Here is an 18098-nt window from a genome sequence, read left to right on the forward strand (position 1 = left end):
GTCGTCAATATTTCATTATAATTTAACTGGATATTATCTATACACTCAATAATATGAAATACGCTTACGGTGTGCACATGCGTCATGTACATCGAACGCGTCTGCTTACAGACCCTTTAGGGAATTTCCCGCCCTCGTATGGCGCGCCAAACGGAACTTGTGTGATTTTGAATTTTTCACCGGTTACGATCTGTCCGTATAATATTATACGCGGGATCTCCTCAACGTGTTCGTTCGGCGAATCGCCGGCTTCCGCTGATGTTCCGGCGTTACGTGAAACGGAAACTATGAAAGCCCGGGGCTTCTGCGTATGTGTAATGACTTGGTTTTAATTAAAAATTGATAAAAAAAAAAAAAAAAAAAAAAAAAACACACCGTCCGGACGCAGATAATATCCACTGTGCAACAGTTTAACGGCATGCGGAATTTGTGTTAACGTATAGTGAGGTTACGAAATATTATCCGACGAGTGACGAAATATTGTAGGTACGACGATTTAGGACAATATGCTCTTCTAACACCGAACATATTCGTTTTCCTTCAGGCGACAGGATCGGACAGACTAATGTAATTATCGGTCAAATATTGTTTTGAGGGTTAAACTCATATATTATCACCTTTTTTACATGATTTGTTTTATATTTATTTTATTACTATATTATGTATATATATATATAAATAAAAATGAATCTCCCAAGGGCCACCATGCCGACGGTTATCTTTAATAAACAAAAAAATAATAATGATAATATATTATAGTTGTGTGTTGAACTGTGAACCGTCGCAACCTGGGAAACTCACAAAATCGAGAATTCACTGGGGCGACGGTTTCAAATATTACTGATAATTTTACTGTCAAGATGGTCCGCTGCACATCGCTATCATCGTAATTTGCAACAAATTCCGTCGCGCCCAACACTCCGAGGACATCCGAACGATACGTTAATTTTTCATATTTTTATCGTATTGTTTTTTATTATATAGATAATAATATCTCAAGTCTTATTTCAAATTTAAACTCACTAATAACTCCCCTTATCTCCAATCTTTCGTCAGTCCTAAAAGCACTCACAAATAATAGCATTCCATAATCTTATCTTATCGACCAGACAATTCACATTAAAATTAAATTAATAATTAAAATTTATATTTATATAATATCTTATCTCCCATTATTTTTCATTCCACAATAACATCATTATTATTTTCTGTTAACCGTATCATTATTATATAAATAATACCTTGTAATAACATGTTCAAGAGAAAATGGTGCCGAGATTTGATAACTTAAGTTAAAACTTATAAATGTAAGAGTTACATGAGATGTCGCAAATGTGTGATTTCCCTCCTCATGTGAATAGTCATTGTCAACTGTTGTAAATTAATAATTTCACTTATTGTACATACTGTATAGATCGTAATTTTTCAAATAAAGTCAATTCTAAAATAAAAAAAAAAAAAGATAATAATATGTTATTTCGTTGTTCAATTGTAATTCCCGCCAGCTGCAGTCCGCGTTGATGACGTACTTACTACTATGACGTCGATACTCGTGTTTATACGTACCTATTAATATATTGTTTGAGTACAAAACGACCGTTAGGTATATAATGATAACGGCTAATCCACGCTGTTGTTCGAAATAATATACCAACGCAAATAATAATAATAATAATAATAATAATGTATAGGTACCTACCTACTTGGCGAGTCCACTCCGATCGATAATCGTGCGTTTTCTTGAACCGGGCAAGTTTATGGATATTTTTTTTACCCAGTTAAGTTAATATGCATTAATGAGAAAAAGTTAAAAGTTAATTTAATGTTTGGTTAACCTAGTTAAGTTAAAACACATTTTTTTTTTTGTGTACAACACTTATCAACGCTGGCTTATTTGATTTTTTAACCAACTCAAAACGTAACTGAAGTTTTTCATCACTAAAAAAAAGACAATTCACACCAAAAATTACTCGAAAATATTAGTTGACATGAAAACAAAATCGATTGAAATGTTATAAAATAAAATAAATTAACATTTAGTTCGTTGATCTCACGTTTGTTAATCTTGTTAGTTGTGGGTAGTTAAAATAACCAAAAATTAACAATACGTAAATATCAAGTTTAAATTAAGTAAAAATAAAAATTTCTTTAATTTCTTAATTCGTTAATTGAGTCTAGTCTGAATTTTTTCCACCGCTTAGCTGTCGATCGACCATTATTACACAATAAATTATAATGCATAATAACAATATATTTTATTCACGAATCGTTTGTTTTTAGCAAACTGTCTGCAATCGATTAATCGTCCGCGACTGATACCCCAAAATACCAAATCACCAAGTTCTTGACCGAGTGATGTCTAGGTCGAATATGCCTATCGTTGGTCAACTACACATAGCATCCATCGGGAATGGATGGACGCAATTGGATTTAAAATATGTTTTTGTGTCGAATGTCCCCACGTTATTTTCTAATATCGACGGTAAATAAAAAAATGTTTAGCTATTTGGTCGATTGTTTGGAATGACCAATGAGACTGGACCAAAAATTGCGATATATTATTTCCACGTCTTCAAATGTCCAATGTCACAACTCACAAGAGATAATAATATTAGCGCTGTCGAATATAACTTCACTTCAGCTGTGAAATCGAAACATTTATTATATGTAATAATAATTAAACTATAATATATGCTAAGTAATTTTTGATATTCACGTGATTAGTGCATTGATTATTGCTGATATTATTTATTTCGGTGCAGACAACTGCAAATACAATGGTGCTTCAGCGTTAATAATTCTGTGGGTTTTTCGTAGTATTAAAATAATAATTGAAAACTGTAAATGATGGTCCAGGTGATGATTTAATCGATAACATTGTGTTGGCACTGAGACTCAACCTGATTCATCTATTTTATTATCGGATTGGATATTTCGATAATAATTATGGATTTGTAAAAAAAATCGTAGATATTATAATCAATGAAAATATCTTTGTTCGGTGGGGATATTTCGTTTGATTTTTAATCAATTTTCTATTTTTTTTTCCATCATTAAATATTAAATATCGTACAACAATTAATAATACAACTACTGCTGTGATATCGAATATGTGTTTCGTCGTATACGAATCGATTATCTCGTTCCTGCGTATGTTAATTCAACGTTTACGTGTAGGTTCCCAGAGAATTACTTTCCCACTGTCCGATGGCTTTTTATCTTCGGCGCAATTATGATAATTTCCAACGTAGGATTAATAATGAAAAAATGTCAGATTAACTAAGAGTAAATTTGTGACGGCCTCGACGTTTAACCGAGCCAGTGATACGGCCGCGTGCCATTAATCTCCACTTATCCGCATCATCTCTATTATTTCTCCCTTCACAATAATATTATATACATATATAATATATATTATTATACTATACTACATTTATAAATTCGTTTTCTCTCTCTCTCTCTGCACCGCACACGATAAATGGGTCTAATAGATATGCCATCTAATCCGCTTTTAGTGACATATTAGACTAATTCATAAAGCAAATATCACGTGAAACAAACAACAATACAATAACACAATACACTATAAAATCATATTGTTAAGTAGATCGGTCGATATCGAGCACAGCAGTGATTGTTATCGAATATAACGTTATTGTAAGCCGCGGGGAGGGGAATTTCGAACAAATGGAGAGCACACAAAGTCGACCAGATAGAGCGTTTGTCCGCACACAACAGCCGGTATATTAGAGTTGTCATTTTGTCAATTTGTCATTGTATAAATAATGCGTTTTTCCTACTGCAAATTATATACGATATAATACAAACGAAAACTGTACTGTACAACATTCGATTTTCGGTCCTGTGATTTCTCTCGAAATAATACGATCGTGTTACGTATGTGTAGCGCCGTCGGTTGAAAATAATGAAAAACACTATTCAAACGACGTCATCGGCAGCAAATCGTTGTTTTACCGTCCCGCTGCCTGCCGGAAAATCCATAATATTACGGCGTAACAGCGTCGTTCTTACGTTGGGATTCGTGACGACAATAATAATACATCACGGTATCTCGCGTTACGTCTGATCCGGCTCGATGTTCCACTCGTCAAACAGTACGCTCGCTGTAATGTTGATATTGTCATCGTTGTTGTCGTCAGACGAACACAACATGTGATTACAGACAATAATAATCGAGTGAATTGATCTGGAGAGCTTCCGCGGTCGTCTGCAGCCGATGCACGCGGTGCCGCGGCGAAGGTGCAGGTCCTACGCTGGTTTAATGAAATCGCAGCGGGCAATCGATTTTCACCGAAATTGGATCCTGCATATTATATCCTGTCCGATATCAATATAGTGTAATAACAGGCAGGCGTATAATACAACTGGTAGAGAAAATGATATGACACCATTATTCGTTTCGTATATTATATTATATTACGACAGAGCGTATTATTATACTTGAAACCTATTACGAATTGGACGGTTACGATTCTCCGATTTCGTTTGGGCCTGACGTCTCGGGAAAAAAAAAATAATAATAATAATAATAAAATAGTAATAACGATAAACAACGGTCCGATTGAGTTGTCGGCGATCGTAATAATTTGTAAATCGTAATCGATATCGCGCGGGTCCCGTGATGTCCGCGTGTATCGCGTCGTAATAGTTATATATATATATATTATTATTGTAGGTAGTAATGGCGTTTCGGATGGGCTCGACGAGGGGTCATTAAATGATGCTTAGACGAGGCGTTTCTTTTTATTCGAATATTATGCTAATAATCACGCGCCGGTCTGTACTGCCGACTTGCGCGCATGCGCCTATACATGATATTATTATTGTATACGGCAAAACACAATATTATATTAAATTATATTATGCGTCGTCGGGGGCCTCGTCTGAAATGACTTGGACGGAAGGGGTGGTGTGGGGGGGGGGGATGAGGGGAAACTCCAAACCGAACGGGCGGCGGCGGTTCACTGTTCAACGTCTCTGTCGTCAGACGTTTGAATGGGAATCGTATCGTTAATGATACAAAGTAGCCCTTATCTCCTCGCCGTGATCTGAGCGGCGGTACGCTTTGGTTCACCGGAAATATGATTGGAAACAGCATTAGAACGTCGCATTGTGTATTATTGTTACAACGCAGTAGGCAGGTACTTTTACTATATTATATAGGTATGCATAATATACTTTAATACTATACATAATATAATATAATGTTACGAGGGGATATTCGCAACAAAAAAAATTTCGCGATAAAGTGCGAGTTCGCTTCGTTTCGTTTTTGTCACAATCAAAACGAAGTGGTTGGGAAACCGCGGCAGTGTTTTTATTTTTATATTTTTTTTTTTTTTATCTCGTGATGGGTTATGCGCGTAACAGACACGATGAGAGTTCCAAACGTATATATTATACAAATATTATATATTTTGTTTTTTCGATTAGGTTTATGTACTATCATAACGGTGATAGTATACAGGTTTTTACGTCGTTATTATTATTTGGCTTGGTTTTTTTTATTATTTCGATGCCACGGTGGCGGAGGCGATGAGTTGCATCTTCAATAGTAACCATGTTATTGTGACATTCGTGTGATTACCCGTTGCGATGTTTTAATATTAATCACAACACTCGAGTGATATTGACCCGTCAATAGTTTTTCAAGATTTGTACGACTTTTGAACGATAATAAATAGAACACAATTTTATATTATGGTAAGTTGCTCGAATCAAATGATTAACGTATCTATACTGTCGTATTATTCTTACAATATAATATTTTCATCCTTCCGCATCAATAATAAAATCGTTTATCCTCGATATGTGTTATTGCGGTCTAAAGAGAAATATGTACACTATCATGGAGGAAAATCATTACACCGAAGTGTGTCGTTCGGGCGAAGGGCTTTTAAAAGGATTTTCATGTTAGTGGCTAATATTATTATATTATAATAATAAATTATAGAAATTGTATATTATTATTATACTGTTTGAGCGTATTTTTTGCGTTAACTAACGAGGCGTCAAGGCGTATTATTTAAACACGGTATCTTCGTAATAATTATCGGTGGTAGTATGCGCCATAAAAAAGATAATATTCATTGTCACGAAAATTAAAATAATATTATGCAAATGTTTGAAATGCGCGCGGTGCTGTCGAGTCTGGCGAGACATTTGATTAAACACGCGTTATGTGTGTACGCATAACATTATAACATATATTTACCATTACTACCATTACTACCGTATAATGATATATAGGTGTATAGGAGGGTTTACCCGAAATTCACAAGACCTCGAATTATCCCTCGACGACTACCGCCGCCGCCGCCACCGCCGCGGTCGTCTGAAAAACTTTGCGCCCAAAGTATAATATAATAATATATACACGTGTACGAAAACTCCGCGCCCCGGGCCGCCGCAAGTTTATTATAATATTATTATGATCTACTCGTTTAACGAGCACACAAAAAAAAAACACCCTTAAATTAGCGACAGTTATAGCGTTTCCGCAGGTCTTGCGCGTGCGCGCGGTACAGGGAATATTTTAATATTATAAACGGACTTGGGGTGTCATTAACAAACACGTTAAGCGCCGTCCAAAGATTATCATACAACACACCCTCTGCTCCCCGGCGATTTCTGATTGCACTTTGGTGTCGTTCGCAGGGTGACTCGACGAACACGCTAATAACCAGGAAATCCTTCCCTTTTATCCTTTAATAATGTATTTGTTCTGAAATCCTGATTTTTGTCTTTTCGAGTACCTGTATTTATAGGTACCGTATTATTGTGTTTTCAAAGGCTTTTCATACCATTCAAGTGGAGTAGGCAGGTACCCATATCTGCAGTTATATAGCGATATAAATGTCTTTCTTTTTTTTTTCTTTCAAAGGAACACCACCATTTTCTGCTGTAAATTATTAAGCAGATCGTTTTTTTTTCGAAAATGTGTCTATATAATACGTATTAAAACCGAAATTTTAACGAGCCGTCTTTTTTGAAGACAAAAAAACATATACCTACTAAAAAATTAGAATAACCAGAATTTAAATAAACCCGTTATACTAAAGGGAAAATAAATAGGGTAAATCTCCTCGGTGAATCGCCGTGCACCTACATTATACCGTTGTACTAAACGTCGTTGGTATATAGCGTACATAGTATATAGGTATTATGACTTCATATATACCGGCCAACGACGACGACGTGCGGGGGTGGGTTTTAATTAACGCCCGAAAAAAAGTATAATCCCGAAGCGGGCTCACGTCATCCCTTATAATAATAATATTCATTTTACGTCCCGAAATAATGGTACTCGTCAACCAGCACTGAGCTACGAAAAATCACACGGTTACGCGGCTCCTTAAGGAATTCGGGTGCGACGTCATGACCGTAGACGAAGGACGGGACGGCGAAATATAATAAGCGGAAAACCAACAAACCAAACAAACAATAAATTCGACCAAAATCAGTGAACAGAATGAAAGGCGTGCTTCAAATAATGGTATTTTTTTACTGAAACTTCACTGATTACCTTCCGAAGTCTAGTGTCTTGTACCAGCTAGTATGAATGCGTATAGAACTCGTTGACAGCTTACAACATTTTCTATAATATTCGTGAGAACAGGACATAATATGTGATGCCGAATATATAGTATATGATGGGTACACCGCCGTTTTACACGATTAAGACTAAAATACGAATTCTTCACGTTCTAGAAGACGCGTGTTGAAATTCCACTTTATGCTGTAAGGCTAAACAGTTATTTAAGCGAATTTCAAAGTAGCATTTAAAATTCTATTAGCAAATCCATAAAATGGAGGATTTAGTTTTTTTTAAGTTTTAAATCTGTATTGGTCTAGACTATATTATGGCAATCAGCTATAATAGGGTTTACGGTTGGTACGGTTGGTTGGCAACACGCGTATGTGTTGTAAGGTTTTTACTACTACGAACCCGGGCGGTCACCCATCCGGGAACTAGTAGCAGCAACCGTTGCTTGTTCTCAAGTCTCAATCACGTTGCGTGATTGATTTCAGCCACTGCGCCACTTTTTTTTATTATTATGGTTAATAATGAGAATTTATGTGGTCGGGAAAGTATAATGGTTTCTCGTAAGTATATATAGTTATGAGATTTGGATTCTGAACGCGAAGCATATAATTCGCAGACGGTATGTGAAAGATTTAACCTAACCTAACCGTTTGGTTGAATATTTTTTAAATTTAATTCAACAGTGCGATATTGACCCAAATATAATTTTGTAAATCATATTATTTGGTTTGACATTATAATAATATAAATTACTATATTGCATTCGTTGGCTGTCTTCGCTCTATTCCAATTATTTTTCGCCGAGTGCGCACGTCTCTATTTCAGGGCCGTCCCAAGGTTTTTCGGGGCCAGGGGCAAATTAATTTGGGGGCCCTTCGACCATAATAATAAAATATGATAAACAAAATACTCACTGAGAATAACAAAATGTTTATGAACGTATTTTTCCAAACCTTAACCAATCAAGCTCATTTAAATTCATGTACCTACTGCATTACATACTTACATTATAGAATTGAATATTATTTATATTATTTATATCAATATTATTCAATACATTATTAGCAATGTATTACCATGTATACAAAAAACTACAATTTATTCCTAGATGGTTATAAATATTCAAAGAAAATATTAACTTGGATGTTTATAGGATTAAATAAATAGATAAGGTAGATTAAGACAATTAAAAAAAATTTACGTATATTATTTTATTATTTTAAATAAAATATTAAAATGTATATCAAAACACCTTTTTCCTAGCTTTTTTTTCAGCAAAGCTGTCTATAACATCATCATAATCTAGAGTCTTTGCCAACTTGTGTTCGATGGAGAGAAGTATTAAATGATTTAAGCGGTTTTCTTCTGTAGTTGAACGTAAATAACTTTTTATTAATTTCAGTTTACTGAAAGATCTTTCTCCCGTTGACACAGACGTGGGAATGGTAGAAAGTATTCGAAGACAAATACATATTTGAGGTAGTATATTTTGAAGTCCTTTCTTATATATTTGATTAAATTATTAGAAATTAAATTAAGTAATCGAGTACAGTAAACGGAAAAAAGTCTCTCGTTTAAATAATATTATAGGATATATTTTATTCAATTTTAAATTAGTTTACGAGAGGTAAACCACAAATATAAATGAATACATTTTTATATTTTTTAAATAATATTATTATAATATATATTATATTCAATTTTTAATTAATTTACGAGGGGTAAACCACTATGATAATCATAGAATACAATTTTATAGACATGTAAACTGTTTTTTCTCCCAGTCTGCCACTGGAAAATGCTATAAAATATTTAGATAACAAGTAAAAAAAAAATGTTTTCTTCAATAAATTTAACATGTAATTATAAATGTAAATAGGTATAACCGTATTAGGTATAATTTAGTATTATTCTGTAAGTACAGGTACATATAATGATACAGACTATAGCTTAATGCCCCAATACGAAGATATACTTCTTTAAAGACTAATAGAAATATTAAAAATTAATCATTTTAATAAAAATAAAGAATAATATGTATATATTTTAATCAATTATTACTTACTAATATTCGTGTTTCTGCTAATCGCTATTTACTGTGCTAGTAATAAATTTATAAAAATACAGTGACACTGTGGTAGTGTGGTATACGTCTACTGTCGAGTAATAAGCAACCGACTGGTGCGGCCGTGCAGGTTGTGGTTTACTATTCAGAATAATCAATTCTACAATGTATCGGTTATAGGTTTTTGTCTAAAAATATCGCGTGCTGCGTGCACCGTCACCTATCGTAGCAAATCGAGTATCGTTATCGCGATCTATCCACATTATACTACACACATATACACATTATACTAATATATTAAAATATTATTAAGTAGAAACGGTGGCATAGACGAGAGGTGGAGGAAATTGTTTTGACTACGTGACTGGACGTCATGCTTTTATACTCGCGCATTGTATGACTGTATAAGTGTTAAATTATATTTTAATTTTATTTTAAGTATTAATATTATGTGGATGACGCAAAGAAGATATTTTTTGTCTCAATAACGGTGGTCGGTGATAGTTCTTTGTTTTTAATTATTATACATTAAGACTTTTTGGGGGCCCCCTAAAATATTCCAACAATGGGGCCTGGGGCAAAATGGTCCCGTTGCCCCCCCCTCTGAACGGCCCTGCTCTATTTATATTTGAAGTGGAAATGATGGGACGTTATTTTCTCGTCAAATCATTTATCTGCGAAAATTGTCCACGCTCTCGCTGCCTAAGTGCAATTTATTGTTCCATACTATGTGATGTGTGGCAGTTTAATAAATAATATATAAATATTATATGTGTCGTGCATATGCATTATATTATATTAGACGACGGCAACTTCGCTGCTGCAAAGCAAAGTTAACTCTCATAAATTTCGGTCGAAATCCGAGCTTACCGTCGAGACATTTGTTCAAAAAGCACGACTTTGGAATATCGTAAAATGTCATGAACACGAGTGCTGTGTACGTTTTCTACGGCGTTGCAGTATACTTTCCAAAGTATTATGAATATTTATGATATATATTTTTTTTTAGAGAAGCACATTTAATGTCATTAATAATATCGCGTGTTGCACACAGTGAAACTTTAATATACAACTTTTTTATTTATCGCATTAAAAGGGGTGTCTGTCGATAGCGAACAAAAAATAGTAAATATAAGTGATAGAAACCCGTTGAATAGGAACTTTTTACGTTGAGAGATGGAACGATTAGCAGCTGTATTTTGATATCGTAAATGGTATATTGAAACAAACAATGATAATTGGTAATAAAATATAATCCACACCTGCAATATCGTGTATAGTAATATTGCATACCTCGTCTGTTTCGAGTTGAATCGCGTATACAATAGGACTCGCTCTTAAATGCATTTTTTTTTCAAAGAAGCTCTTTAAAATATTAAATTGTTATACTCTCATTATTTATTACTGCAGTAGTAAATAATTAGTGTGACTACGGTCGAAATGACTGAGGGTGGTATAATAATATACTATCACAGTCCTTACCAGTATTATAATGTAAAGATAAGTTTAAATTTTGTTAAGACAATGAAGAATGGTAATTTAAGCAATGGTACATTTGAAAGTAATTTGTTCGTGTAAATTCAATATCTTGATTACTTACATTTATCAAGAACGTGTAACTGACTAGGTTCTTATAATAACCCAAAACTAAAATAAAACATTTATATAATCAAAAATAAAAATAAAAAGATGATATTATATCTTATAATAATTGTCTCACATATTATATTCATTTTTTATAGTTTTTACTAAAATATGAAAAATACCATTATCAGTAAATAATATATTAGTATTATTAATTTTACTTAACAATAAACGATAAGATTAAAAACACATAACTACCTAGGTAAATATTAATTTATAAAGTAATGACAAAGGCTATACTTCTTTAATCCCATTGTTTTTTTATTAGTCTTCACGAGAAAAATATACACTATGTTATTTTGACTCCCGCGTAAGTATTATGATTGTTTGCGGCCGAGGTTTTGTCGCCTAGATCGTATGATGGTAGTAGATTAGGACCTCCTCCTCCTCCGGACGTCTGGAGTCACAATTATAATAATGGAATGAAAAAACCAAACGAAATCAAATCGCACGAGCATTATCGGTTATGGCTCCCGAAGAATATACGCATCGGCTGGCCTCACGCGCGCCGCCGGGGGACCGCGACAGGAGCCGTGATCTCCGGAGCCGATTAGACGACGAGAAAAAAAACGCGCTCGCCGCCACCTCCTCCCGACACCCTCGTCCACACACACACCCACCCATCGGATCCACCGAGACCCGTCCGTCCGTGTGCGCGCTGCAACGCCCGACAACGTGATTTAAAACGTTCTCCGGACACGGCGCCGGACGATTGCAACAGTGACGTGTATTAAGCTGGACCGCGGGGGAGAGCTCGATGGGCGTGCTCCCCCGGGTCTTATCTCCCGCACGGGCTCGGCATATGTATATATAGATATTATATTTATATATACATACGAAAGCGGAGATAACCGCGCCGGACGACCGGAGACCCCCCACGCACGCAAACGTGTTTTTTTCTGCGTCGTCGTTTTTTTCGCACCCGGTCGTCGTATCTATCGTACGAGACCGGACCGCGCCACGGCGGTGGCGGCCCCGGTGGAGATACCGATCTCGGGAAATATTTATTTAGCACCGCGAAACAATGGTATAGCCAATTAAGAAAGGTAGAAAAAAAAAGAAAAAAAATAGTAATAATAATCGACGCCTCGCCGGCCCTCCGCCCCGAAGTCGCAGCGTCCGTTGCGGGCTTGCGGGGAGAGTATATTATATTATAATATTATTGATACTCCCGAGGCCGACTTGACTTGGGGCACCAGCCTCGCCACCCGGAACTGCAGCGCTACGGGTGGCTGATATTATTATACAGTTCGTTACATATTACAATGTGTGTGTGGAACAAAAAAACAAACACTCACAACTGTAGAGACGCGTTACACGTTTGGATACAATGAGTGTGTGTGTGTGTGTGTGTGTGTGTGTGTGTGTGTGTGTGTGTGTGTGTGTGTGTGTGTGTGTGTGTGTGTGTGAGTTGCCATTAGTACATTATATATACATGAACGTAAAAAACGTGATGTCGATCGAATGATTTAGATCCCATTATTTCGTTTTCGTGATGCACGGGTTTTTAATAATATATGATTGAATATCGTATGGGTGGTGCTCAACCGATATTCAGGTTCGACTTCTTATTATATTATTAAATAATATATTATTATGATTATAGGCATATTATATTTTTTTTAACAAGTCTACGCGCCTAGTCTCAGAGTGTCGATGTCGCACCCCATTCGGTTCGTTCGACGTTGGATCGTTTTCGTCGACAACGACAACAGAACCGCCGTACCAAAAATGACTGTAGTCGAAGATGACTCCGTATACGACCATAGATCCGTGTGTTATAATTATTGTACAAACGAATAGAGTGCACTAAGCGTATAATAATTATTGTGTTATTAATTGTCGCAACTTGCCGAAACAGTCGTATAGCCTATAATATCGTCACTGCAGACGAAAATCGGACGTACACAATATAATTTACGACGGTCGACGGCCAACAGACATTAAAACAGATGATACAATATAATAACAATATAATAATACAGTCGTGGAATTAGTTCAGATATTTAGTTGGGACTTGACGAGCAATACGAGTGTGTGTGTGTGTGTGTGTGTGTGCGTGCACGCGTTTAATATAATACGGTAAAGTTCAAAATTGTTTACATAAGTATAATATATCTATAATATAGTCTCCGAATAACGTTCGGACAGAAACTTATTATCCAACAACCGTGGTATGCGACTGTACGTGTGTATATATATATATCAGTATAGCACAATAATAATATAGACTCTGGGGTAAAACCGCAAGCTCCTCAGCCTTTGGACCTAAATCAATCAGTGTCCCTGTCCAATAACGGCGGCGCGCTGAACTCAACATTATCGTTGCTATAATATAGTCGTTGACCGACGCACGCGTTAAAGATTTATTTGTGAACACGGTATTACAAACTATACCTGTAGTACCGGGGTATAGTGCGACTTTCTTGCGACCCGCGACCGCGGTAACTCGTTCGGCGTTTTGCTTTACCGCGCGTGTTCGTAATTACGGTACGTCAAAACGTCTGAACAGATTCACACGCGCAGGTCAGAAATATTCGCGGTGACGAGTGGTCCACGGAAAACGATCGCGATATCATATCGCTGGAACGGTCGGCTGATAAACGAGACGAGACGTGTTTGAATAAACGTATAATATGTACCTACAAAGTGGGCACCATCGGTGGCGGATTGAAATTTATTTTCCCCGACTCGCTTAAAATGTTCACACCACCCACCCTAAACATATTTTATTCGCCGGTTGGTCTATGATTGGCAATCGTCTTGCTTTGCTCGCCTCCGTACAAGATTTAGGTGTGTAAAGCTATTTCGGAGTTTTGAAAAAAAATTATGATAAAATAATTGTTATAACATTGTTTATATTTCAAAACATATTATACCTACTTATCGTCTGCGGTATACGAGATTAGGCTCTGCCCTGTATTCGACCTTTTAAGTTTTGTACATTTTTGTTTTTTGTTCTTTATTTTATTTTTTTATTAAAAATTCTGTTTCAGGTAGAAAGAGTGATCAAAAAGTTTCTCGTGATCCCGTCTGAACTACCAATCGGAAGACGAGTGTAATTGGTAGGTACTCTGAAAAGGAGATTTTTCAATTTCCTCAATATATAGTTTCCAAAGTGCGAGGAAAAACTATACATACCGACAACCGTCGAAAAGTTTTGAAGAAACGACAACTCCGCTCAGAATTGTTTTTTGAGCGCCTTAGATGTATATTTTATGATTTATCACTACTTTTAAATTTAATATCATACCATGCGCCTATAGATGAGCGGAATATATGAGACGATTAACAAACTCCATAGGTAGGTCGCTGTATTCTGCTCAGTATGTTTGTTATCAGTATTATAATAATTGTTGCACCAGAGTGTCATCATTATACTGCACGTCATATATTTTCTACCGTATTTTTTCAACGATTGTTCTTCGACTTTTTTTTTTAATTTACCGTGTTTACCGAGCCAGCGATTATTGTATTACACACGGTTTTAATGTTATATCGTCATAACGTAATATTATTTTATACAGTCGAATTCACGACGGTCACAATAATGCGTACTTATAATATTATATCGCGAGCGACGATATTTAAAAATATTACACAGAGTTATTTTAAAATTAAATATTTACAAACCGTACAGAGACGTAGGCATTGCAAGTTTTATTATAATAATATAATATATGCGAATTTATTTAAAATGCGTTTTCTTAAGAAGAAGAAAAAAAAGCACGTCCGGTATTTGCGTTTAATACAATTATTATTTGCATTCTAGTATTTACGATCGCGGCTACCGTACGCAATTTCGATTGGACAATAAATTGCGGCTTATATACAATTTTTATTATTATTATTATTATTATTATTTGCGCATCGGTAATAATGCCACGACGGCGGCGGCGGCATAGGAATTCGAATAATAATTGTAAAGGGGCTAATGGACAATGGTGATATTATTGTCGGAGTCATTTCGTATGCAAGATCAAGATCAAGAGTTTAATGGTATGCTGGTTCGGACCTCCTTCTACAGGACTCGCGTGTGTACCTATATACGTTTTACCTGTGGAACGTGTACACATAATATATACGCTCTGCAGCCTGCAGTCTGGCGTGCGTGGGCTTGTGATTTTTTTTTTTTTATTGATTTTTTAAGACATTTTTCTCTTTTGCGCTCCCATACGGGTACCTATATAATACTCGTATATAATATATATATATACGTATATTAATATGCGCGGAGGAACACACACGCGCGTGCGACCGATGAATCGGAAAAATAAATGACTCGAAAACTGTCCGAACAGCTGCTGGTCGAGTCGACATATACCTACGTGATATTTTTTTGGTTTTCGAGATACGGTCAGTACAACGGCCGTCTCGATGTCATTATGTCGCACGTGGACGTTACGTTATGGCGTTATTATTATTATTATTACATGGTTCAAGTATTCCGGAATATTATAGTTATCATTATATTATTTTCGAGCATTTGTGATCCCCGTACGTTATATCAGACTGCACACGCGTTGGACAAAAACAATGATCACAGTCGAATTCCACGTCAATAAAGTCATAGTATTAAATTGTTATCAGGCACACCGAACACCGATGCAGCTGTGATGAGATAGTCGTTTCGAATGGGCCGCACGTACAGTAGCGAAAACAATTAGCAGAAAAGTTTCGCCCGTTCTGAAAGGGCGATTTGAAACGATTCTAAAATATAAGATACCCTCGAGAATATAGCTGCAGATGATCGATTCGAGATGAAGTTTCGACGATCGTCGTCGCGTTATTGAAACAAATGCGGTTTGGTTAATGTATAGGTATAGGAAACTGCGACGCGTTCTACTGAAATGTTAAAAGTTTTTGCCGAAACCGAACGAACTTTGATTATCTTTCCGCGGAATGCGTGTGCATAGCAAAATATATTTAATTTATAGACACTATGATGTATAGGGTGGTACCGGCCACCGCAAAGACGGGCGAGTTAATGAAAAAATAAACTCGAAATACTGTCAAATAAAATTAGTAAAAGTTCCCTAGATTTCGTGCAAGAAATCATACAGTAGTCCAAAAAAACCATACAATAAACGTCGAGGCGGACGCCAAAATAATAACGTTTATTATATCGTGTGCGACATCGTCGAGGACGAAAAAGTTCCGACGATGTAAGTATCGATTTTTTTACGCGGACGTCAATGCCCACACACCGCTGCAGCTGCAGTACAACAGATACCTATTTAAAATTTCCGAATATTGTGCACGTGTGGTTGCTCGCCGCGCAGTAAGACCGAACACGTATAGGACAACGTGTATATGGTATATAATATTATATTCGTGTATGGTTGCTGTAGCAATATCTCCTCTCCTACGTATTTGTTTACGAGTATAATTATTATTATCGAGAACATGATAATATTATAATATATGATATACGTACCTGATGTATCGTCTTATTGAAAATTCGGCAGGAAACGCGCGTGCGTGTTGCTCCGGTCGGATATCGATGTATAAATCAATAAACAAAGTGTGTATTTAAAATAATCGGTTTACCGATTTCGCGTAGGACGGTCGCACACGGTTGTTTGCGGTTTTATTCTGTGCGCGCTCTGTGGGCATATCGCTATAATACGATAACACGATGTTGGTAGGTACGCGTAAATTATGGGAGCTCCGTTCCTCTCACGATAACCGCGGACAGCAGTTTTTGTTGTTAATTGTTTTATTCGGAAATAACCCGTCGAAAAATGTTTGTGTTCAACCGTCTCGTCCGACGAGTCATCGTCATCGTGACCTTAAAAAGTTCATTATTCCCCCCTCCCCCTTCAGCGACAATTCAAGGTAGTCAGTGCATTGATAGTCTCTTCGCAGTAGGTACTTGTCCTACACCTGCAAATTCGATTGGCCGAACCGATTTTTTTCGCGAGCCCAAAGTCTTGTTTCAGTGAATAAAAATATAGTTTTCTCCACCATGATTGCTTTCCTCGCGATAACCGCTGACATCATTGTATTAGGCAATATTATTTTATTCGGATATAACGGAGTCGTACCTACCAAAAAATGTCTGCGAACCTCGGACGAGTCATCATCGTCGCCTAAAAAACGTTCATTATTTCCCCGCGACAGTGTAAAGTATCGTATTAAGAGTCTCTTTGCAATAAGTACCTACTTGTCCTACGCCAAATTCGAACCGTTTTTTTCGCGAGCACAAAGTCTTGTTTCAGTAAATAAAAATATAGTTTTTTCACTATAATTGCTTTCCTCGCGATAACCGTAGACGTCATAATATAGTGTTGGGTAAGTATTTTATTCGGAAATAAACTTACCGAAAAATGTCTGCATACATCTGACGAGTCATCGTCATCATCTTAAAAACCACCGCGACAATACAAAATATCGTATTAAGACTTAAGAGTCTCTTTGCAATAAGTACCTACTTGTCCTACGCCAAATTCGATTGGCCGAATCGATTTTTTTTTTTGCGAACACGACTAGTCGTCTCGGTAAATAAAAATATCGATTTTTCCAAGCGCCGTGTTTTGTGATAACATTTCTTTTTGATGATTATAGTATTCAAATACTATACAAATACGAACGGATTTCGAAATTTGGTTTGTTATATTCGTCAACGCAATATAATATTACAATATATTATTCACCATTTCACCAAAAGGAAATTCCATCGCCGTGAATTGTCGACGCGTAAATAAATTTCACTAGAGCAGAATATATATGTACATGTGATCGAACTGCAAAGCATAAATTCAACGAAATTTTCATTTCGTTGTGATCACGAGTGCACCGTTTGGAACGCAATATATTATT

General features: G+C 36.1%; 1 protein-coding gene across 1 annotated transcript in view; it reads right to left on the reverse strand.

Moving 5' to 3' along the window:
* LOC132952393 (dynein axonemal intermediate chain 7 homolog) overlaps window positions 1-16858 on the reverse strand; it is a 110216-nt gene extending 93358 nt beyond the window's left edge. The window contains exon 1 of the mRNA XM_061024687.1: window positions 16714-16858. The gene's annotated coding sequence lies outside the window, so the exon portion shown is untranslated. The remainder of the gene's footprint in view (window positions 1-16713) is intronic.
* Between the last annotated feature and the right edge of the window lie 1240 nt (window positions 16859-18098).

Source organism: Metopolophium dirhodum, chromosome 9 (assembly GCF_019925205.1).
Source record: "Metopolophium dirhodum isolate CAU chromosome 9, ASM1992520v1, whole genome shotgun sequence".
NCBI classification, from domain to species: Eukaryota; Metazoa; Arthropoda; class Insecta; order Hemiptera; family Aphididae; genus Metopolophium; species Metopolophium dirhodum.